Genomic DNA, 7,816 nt, shown 5'->3' on the forward strand with positions numbered 1-7,816 from the left:
GTGCAAAGTAGTGTAATTCAGATAACAATGGTAAGCTTGAAAGGTGCTCTCTGTATCGGGTAATGGAGTGGCGAAGCCACAGCTGATAGAGAAATGTGAGTAAATGAACACAGACAGTCGTCCACCAAATTGTAAAGGCATTGCTTGAACTATTGCCCTTTCCCTCTCACTCTTTCTCAGTCCACGTCAAGCCGAAGCCATATCTCCTTGCATCAGCTGGGACAATCACACGTTTCCAGTCCATCATGCATGATAATTAAAAGTTGTTACTGCTCCTGTTTTGTGCAGGCATCATCCACTCTGGGTGAAATAGAACGTGTATATATTCTCGAGGGAGCTGACCCCCTTGACTGTGCAAAAACAGTGCCCATACAGGTATTTTTAACCCTTTGCCTGCTCTTAGGGCGTACACATATGCGTTGTATTTGTAAATTATTTTCAGCCATTTCACTTTTGAATCTTCGGATCACAGACGATAAAATGTTTGCAAAAATGCAGTTTGCATACATTTGGCAATTTGGAAGCACCCATGCTTTGTCAATATACTTTACTAATGCAATTTTAAAACACTTTGCATTTTATTAAATATTGAACACAAACATAATGAGGATCGTGATGGCTTTTTGGGGATTTTAAGAGCGTCATTCATTCATTCATTCTTACCCTCATTCATCACCAGAAAAGTTAAAGTGGGTTTAAAAGGCTTGAAAAATCCTTCTACTTGAGGTGTGTAAGCAGAATTAAATATTTCAGTCAAGCCAATAACAGCACAGCCCCACCCAGTAGATTTCACTGGCTTTTCACATCCAATTTAGAGCCATGAAGACAATGCATTATGGGTATGCAAATTACCTCAAATAGCAAGCCTTCACTCCAAGCAAATGTCTTTGTCTAAAGGGCAGGACAATGTTTTACATAGAATGTTTTACATAGAATAGATTCAACCTCAGGCAGACAGCTGTGATGGATGCATGCATGTTTCATGCCTATATGGTGTGCACGCATTTCAGCTGGTGAGGGGACCGGCGTTCCAAGAGGGCAATAGACGTCCAGATGCACTGTGTACTGTTTGTGTGCGTGTTTGGAGTGTGCAATGGTGCATGAGGTCATGCTTGAATGTAGGTTCTGGTACTAGGTTCTCCAGAGCATTGCAGTAGCACACAGAGCCTACGTGTGCAGAGGCGTTGCTGGGGGGTGGGGTGGGCTTAGGGGGCTATAGCCCCGGGTCTTTTGGTTGTAGCCCCGGATAGAAGCTCAGAGGCTACAACCAAAATACTAGCTAGCCCCGGGTCCCGACAGTCCTGACATTAGCATAGCCCTGGGTCTTTGCTGAATGTGTGAGAGGCTTTAGAGAGATGGGGGCACAGAGGGAACATGGGGGTCTGCAGGGCATGCCACACAGCAGCATATTCCTTATATGGAAGACTAGGTGGACTCTGGGAAGTTTCTACTTCAAACGTAATGGAGTTGTGATCTGTCCAGGCAATGTTCAGGGGGAAAGGAGGCTGCCTAAAGAGTGGATTAAAGAATGCAGGGACGTCATTTGGGGGTTGTCTGGGGTAGCACCTGCTCTCCCGCTGCTACCCCGTGAGCTGTCCTTGCCACTCCTGGCCCACTGGACAAAGAGGCAGTGCCAAGAGCAGATATATGTGTTGCACATAAAAAAAGAGGTTGTAAAAGCAGCTAAATGTGCCACAGCTTTTATCTCCTAGAATCTAGATCTTGTTAGCGGGAGAAATAACAGGGATGCAGGAAAAACCATGAAGCCGCCATGACTAACAGGTTGGCAGTCCATTAGTGAAGAATGCCTGAATGGTTGGATTCAGAGAGGGGGGCTGTCTGGGAAGCTCATTCCCAGTACTGTAGCAACAGGAAGTGTATGGGGGCTAGGTCTAGCAGCTAGCTGGGAATGGGTAAGAGCAGCCTGCAGTACTCAGTGACAGCACAGCATGAACACAAATCTCATTGGTGTTTCTCGTTGTCTGCTTTGCACATCCAGTGAACCACTGGGCCTGTGATGAGAGGGGTGTGCCCCAGTGGCTTCTGCCACCAATCTTGCCTGGGCACTTTGTGACCTGATACAGATCTGCTTGACCTGCATCACAGGCACACGGTAGATAGACACAAGGTGAGATGATTAATTTACATGGTGTTGCCCTCCGCCTTTGAAGTAAACCATCTGCTGCTTCTTCAAGCAAAAAAAATATATATATTGAAGGATAACTCAGGGGCACAGCACTTGCTTTGGGAACAAGAGGATGCAGTGCAGTTGGGTTCAGTTTATGTTCCAGTGCTTAGAAGCTGGAGGAGGCTGGCATTAAGCAAGATATAAAGGACCAAAGAAAATAATAAAATGGGTCTTTCCTACAGCTGATGTCATGGAGCTGCTGCTGCTGTTTACATTTTTAAATAAAAAAAAACCCTGCAATTACTGTGGCAATAAGACCCGAGGCGGCGGGCCAATACCGCCCCAGGTAATGCCAGTGCTGTAGTTATAGGCCCGAGCGCAGCGAAGGATGGGTGATCCACAAAGTGGCTAAGGACTTCATTAGAACTGAATGCAATTGCCGGGATTCAGTGGGGCTGGAAGATCTCACAGGATTACAATGGCGGCCCAAGAGTGGACTGTAACGCAAATGTGAAATAACCTGGACAGGCTTGCCTTCAGTGATGCAGACATAACCAGTGAATCGGCCAGCTGTTCAATCGGAGCCAACGATCCCTGAGAAATCTCGGAATTCCTATAAAGGACCCAGCTCACTCACTCTTTCCTTTTGTGGGTTTTGTTTGGATGTTAGAGTAAAGGTGTTCAGAGCAGACATGCAGCTCGCGGTTGGGGGAGAGTTTTGGTGGACTTTGTGGTGGAAGTTGGTGGTCTTTTCTTGTGAGTTCTCAGAGATTGTACTGTTTGTTCAAATCAATGTTTGGTTTTGTGTGTTTATTAGGTGCCCTTTGCCTTTTCTGTGTTACACTTACTCTCTCTGTCATAAAAAGTCTAAAAAACGCCACCACAAAACACAAGAAGAAGATTCCATGTCAAAGATGAGATTGACATGGAAATTGTGGGATCGGACACAACTAGAGTACTAGAATGCAACACGTTACAAAGTACATTCTCAAGGAATTTGTGGTCCACGATTTAATTTAGTTTAATATAAAACATTTATTGTTCATATTTGATTGCATTTGGAGACTAATCATGCAGCTTTTCTATGACTATTCAGTTGGTCATTTTCACACTTTTTACATGTTCTGGTTTCTTTGTGTATTATGCTTGATTCCTTTCACTCAGTGTGTGGCCCGCTTGGATAAAAATTCATTCAGTTTTCTATATCAATATGTTATGTGAGGAAATACTCCTTTCAAACTTTTCCTTGCTCCTGCGGGTATTTATAATCTTTAAAGTCCCCATGCTGGTCCTTCAGAGCTATTCAGAGGAAACATTCCATCTTCCTGCCAATGAGGTTCTGGACATTCATTTGTAGTTAGGTAACACTCTGAATACTCCACATGGCCTGGTCAGGCAATACTCCTTCTTTTTGATTCAATATATCTCACTTATGTCTGATTCAGATAGTCAAATACCCTCAATAGCAACATTGTGTTATTGGATTCTTTTTCAGAGGCAAGATATTTATGTTTATGTTTCTCAGATTTAAAAAAATATTTTGATATGAATGTGTTAATGTGCACCTTTTTCTCTCTTTGTCAAAAAAAGGTGTCCTAGTTTTTGACGTGTCTTGCTTAAATATGCACCATCCTGCATATACATGTCATTCAATATGGGGGTCATTAGGATCCTGCCGGTCCAGAGAAATAGTGCTGGTATTTACGTATACCAGCACATTTCTGGACCGGCAGAGTACAAGTTTGCCGGTGGGGGTTACCTGATTTACCTCCAGCCGACAGCTGGAGGTAAGTCAGGCCCACACCAGTAAAAAAGAGCCGGTATTGCCAGCACCAGTATTAACAGAGCCAGTAATACCGGCAATCCCCTCGATGCAGTCCTATTGGAATCCATGGAATGGGGATTTACCGCCCCTCACGCCACCTGTTACATCCTGGTCATTCTGGGATATCATGTTGTAAGAGGATTCAATTCAACACTACAGCTAAGTCAGCGCCTAGTCTATAATACTGAATGAAAACCCTTATTGATATATCTTTAGGTCCAGTTCATGCGTTCTGGATGACTACCCCTATATAACACCCCTCTCTTGGAATCCCCCTGACCCCACTGAGCCAAGAAGTAGTTCTGTTTTGCAAGTTAAAAGGTTTATTTGATAATTTAAACAATAGGTATATATATCCCACTTTATAATAAATTAATAATTGAATAGCACACTTAATCTGATATGATAAAGATCAACAACGGAGAATCTGGCACTAGCACACTTCTTTATAATTACTAATGAGTTGACATGAAATGGATAAGGTAGCACACCGGTAAATAGGAACAAAAGAAGAAGGTGGTACAAAATGCTTTATAGAGTTCAAATGGATGCAAGGTTGAATGAATGAATGCAGTATAGAAATACTCAATATGATTTCAACAAAACAATGTAATCACTTTTCTCTGGCAATTCCCCCCCCCCCCTTGATGCAAGGCAAGGAAATGGAAGGAAGCACACAGTTCTCAGAAATGCAATCAAATGTGATTCAGTTCAATCCCAGCAAGCTTACAGAAAACAGATAGGAGTTTTGAAAACACAGGCCCAAATGCTTTGATATGTGCTAGCAATGGATGAGAAATATGCTGGAAATGCTTTTAATTCCCTTTCAGAGGTTCAGGGTGAGTGGTATCTATTTAATATTAGTCCAGGCTCACACTAGCAATGATGCAGGGATAGTTAGCAGGTTAAACGAATTTCTGGCAAATGGAAGGCAAACAGCAGCAGTTTTTACATGTGAAGAAATTGCAAATCGCGGTAAAATTCGCGGATGCGTGTTCCGCGATTGCGGTAAAACTATAAGGGGTAGGAATGCGGTTCTAGGTTCATAGGAAAGCCACGATTCTAAGCTTTCAGATAAAAGTTATTGCAAGTCTCTAGCACAAACGGTCGCGGAGATATGAGCGATTTAATAAAGGTCGTTTTTGGGTTTGCAAATTTCAAAAGCTCAAAATGACAAGTGCAGCTTGCAACTAGAAATGACAGGTGACAGCTAGGAGGCAGTTCTACTTAGGTTAAATAGATTGAATTATATTATTTTAACTAAGAGATTGGTTCTGCACAGTTTTCTAGGTACTCACACTATATTCTTGAGTGAAATGGGCCTCGCCATGGATCTGGTCAGGGTTTTAAACTGGACTCTGGTCTGGTCTGGTCTGGCCTCTGCACTTCACAGTGATTTGGGTCAGCTCTCTCTGCTGGTCTGGGTCTCTCTGGGTACAGCACTGCTTTCTCTCTGGTCTGGTCTCTTAGTTCTGGATAGATTGAAGTCTCTAGTTTGGCTTTCTGGAGGTTGATGGAGGTAAGTATGGATTTTTCCGGCAGAGCGTCCCGCTGCAGATGGATTTGGAAAGTCCCTATCTGTCCTGTCTGTCTGCTTTTATGTGTTTAGAATGTGGGTGTGTTCTAGCATCACTGACCCTACCTCTCTCTCAGCTTCTAATTGGTCAAACTTCCATTTATCATTGGATTGGGGGAGCTAGGTTGGGTCAGAGTGATGTCATTTTACAGCCTGCAGAAAGTCCACTCCTCCTGTCAACTTACACACAAATCTAGATTTGAAACAAATACATATTTGCAGAGGTACATATTGTTTTAAAATCATATGCACCCATCATGCATTACAGGAGGTATCCCCTGTTCAAACTCTGCTCTTCCTGGGAGCTTGCATTCAGAACTGGCACATATTTCACTTTTTAACTGATTTTGCAATTTCTGACATGGACCCAACTTTACATACATGTGTGCAGGGAGTAGGGACATTAACTGATGAAGTTTCAGATTTTTAACATGCATACATTTAGAGTTATATCCACTTTTCCGCTGACACCCCCCTGAACACGCCACCGGGTCGAAAAACCTCTTAAAATGTGGGCAGAAAAATCACAAGAATTATGGTGTCATTTATAAAATTTTCACATGTCCGCTCTATGAGTTATTCATCTTTTTAAAGTTATGTTCTGGCTCCAAAGGGGTGTGGTTTCCCCAGGTCACATGGTATAGAAACCAGTCTTTCCAGTTTCTGCCAAGCCAGCTTGCTCTCACAGGCAGTGCCCCTCCCAGCTCTTGCCAAGAGGAAGCTACATTTTACGACTGCGGTAATAAAAACCTTTGCCTGAGTGAAGAGGGCTTTGTTCACTCTCTTGCAGAGCACAGATAATTCAATTATCAGATAGATGGCATATCCTTAGTGTGGGCAGCAAAAGGAAGGTTGGCCTGGGAACACAGTGGTGACTCAAGTTTCCCTCCTGATGGGGGTAGTTGCCAGGCAGAATTCAGTTCCTTAAGCCGGGTTTCAGATAAAATGTCACTTTTTGTTCCCCAGTTTCTGCATTCAAATAAAACTAAACATTTTTACATATGCAGCTAGAAGGCTGATTCTAAGTTTAAAACTATGACATTTAAACAGTTACAAAGGCATGTGACACCAAACATAGCTCACTCATTTAATCTAAACATTTTCGATTTTAGTGTCTTTAAATCCAGTGCAACTTAAACTGCTGACTCCATAGCAGTTTTGTTATAAGCATTGTTTTGGGCTCTTCATTTCCCAGATTTTGTAGGCACACAACACTCCATTCTACCAAATGTCTGCTGGTGTCCAGTGAGTTTTTAGATGTGTTGCAATGTTTAAAATAGACAGTTTGAGCCTGCCTTCAGAGAAACACAGGGTGGTTTTAAACTGCCGGCTTTTGGATAGTGGTGAGCACTGGTACTGCACCCAATTTTGGGATTTAAGAAATGAATTCCCAACAATTCTAGGTTGCATTTGGCAATCAGCATTGCCATTCCCAATGGTTTCAGACTACTGTGTGGGTAGTCCAATGGTGGTTTTAGGCAGTTTCCTTCTGTGCCCATAACATCGGCAAAAATGAATGGCAGCCTATTCTTCATGCATTTCCCTGTGCATTTTCTGGGAAGCTCTGGCCATCATGATGTTTTCCATGTCAGTACTGCACAGTTTTGAGGTAGGGCTAGGATGCATGGGTAAATACATCCCACAAGCCCCCCCCTTGCGATGGCCATTCGGTTTCACTGATGGGACTCGCAAGATCTGGGATGTTTCCTCATCTTCTTCCAATAGATGGCACAGTTCAGCATCTTTTCCTCCATCCGGTACTGATCGATCGGTTCTCCTCGCCGGTCCTGATGGGAATATTGGGCGGTACCCCGAGCCCGTTGCGTCTCAGCTCCCGGTCTCCGGATCGTCCTCCTTGGCCCGTCTTCAGGTTTTCTTTCTCCTAGGACGACAAAGGAAGAGCGGCAATACCTACTCATAGATGTTTTTCCACCACTGTTGAGATGGTGGGACAGCATATGCATTTCATCATGACGAAACATTACATTCTTATTTTGATAAAAAACAGTATAACTAAGAGACAGTTTCATGCAAATCACAATATTTTAGAGACTAGATGTGGTATGTTTTATGATTGGAACTGAATTAGTCTGAGACAGTACCCGCTAGGATTCCAGAGGATTCCTCCAGTTGTTGCAGAGTGTGCCTGGGATGGCAACATTTCAACTGGTTTATGTGGACCCACTTGTCTTCCCCCGCTGCCAAAGGACCTTTGGGGATGTGGATTTTGTAGGCCACAGGGGAGATTTTGTCTATGATCTCGAATGGTCCCTTCCATGTAGGCAAA

This window comes from Ambystoma mexicanum, chromosome 4q (genome assembly GCF_040938575.1).
Source record: "Ambystoma mexicanum isolate Mex_15411 chromosome 4q, UKY_AmexF1_1, whole genome shotgun sequence".
In the NCBI taxonomy this organism is placed as follows: Eukaryota; Metazoa; Chordata; class Amphibia; order Caudata; family Ambystomatidae; genus Ambystoma; species Ambystoma mexicanum.